This window comes from Epinephelus lanceolatus, chromosome 20, assembly GCF_041903045.1.
Source record: "Epinephelus lanceolatus isolate andai-2023 chromosome 20, ASM4190304v1, whole genome shotgun sequence".
NCBI lineage: Eukaryota > Metazoa > Chordata > Actinopteri > Perciformes > Serranidae > Epinephelus > Epinephelus lanceolatus.
This window is the reverse complement of record NC_135753.1, coordinates 10,363,232-10,363,903: the sequence shown is the minus strand read 5'-3', so window position 1 is coordinate 10,363,903 and position 672 is coordinate 10,363,232. Positions and strand designations below refer to the sequence as shown.

Below are 672 nucleotides of genomic sequence, written 5' to 3'. Positions count from 1 at the left end.
AACAAAATTGCAATCCAATTGCCAAAAAAACGTTGGTGTTGTATCTTTTACCATGCATAGACCTATGTGAAATTCGTAGGTTATTACTTAGCATAAACTTGAATGCAGGTAAGACTTGCTAAAACTAATTTTATTGTCCTAGAATAGTGGTCTGCAGCAGTCTGCTGCTTGGCAGCCATTTTGCCTAGGTTACATGCGGTCCACCATCCCCTCCACCTTATCTGGCAGGGAAGATACCATGATCAAGAGGGTGGGTGGCTAGGCTCAGTCATTGCACTCTGATTAAGCTGACTTCTGTCAATTCCCCAAATGTAGGAATCTCGACTGCATAATTTCTGGTAGTGGGGGACTGTGTTCGCCCTCTCCTCTTGTTTTTTTTTTTGGGCGGCAGTAGCTCAGTCTATAGGGATGCGTTGGGTTGCAAACAGGAGGGTCATCGGTCCAAGCCCCCATCTGGACCATATATGAAGTGTGGACTGGTAGCTGGAGAGGTGCCAGTTCGCCTCCTGGGCACTGCTGAGGTACTCTTGAGGAAGGCACCGAATCCCCAACTGCTTGGGGTGCCTGTCAGTGGGCAGCCCCCTCACTCTGACATCTCTCCATTTAATGCATATATAGGTCCTGTCTGTGCATGTGTGTGTATTTGGGGCCTGTGTGTATATGACAGAGTGA

General features: G+C 47.8%; 1 non-coding gene across 1 annotated transcript; it reads left to right on the top strand.

Moving 5' to 3' along the window:
- The first annotated feature begins 213 nt into the window (after positions 1 to 213).
- On the top strand, positions 214 to 370 carry LOC117265134 (U1 spliceosomal RNA). The gene has a single exon (XR_004502393.2). It is a non-coding gene; the product is annotated as a U1 spliceosomal RNA (small nuclear RNA).
- The last annotated feature ends 302 nt before the right edge of the window (positions 371 to 672 follow it).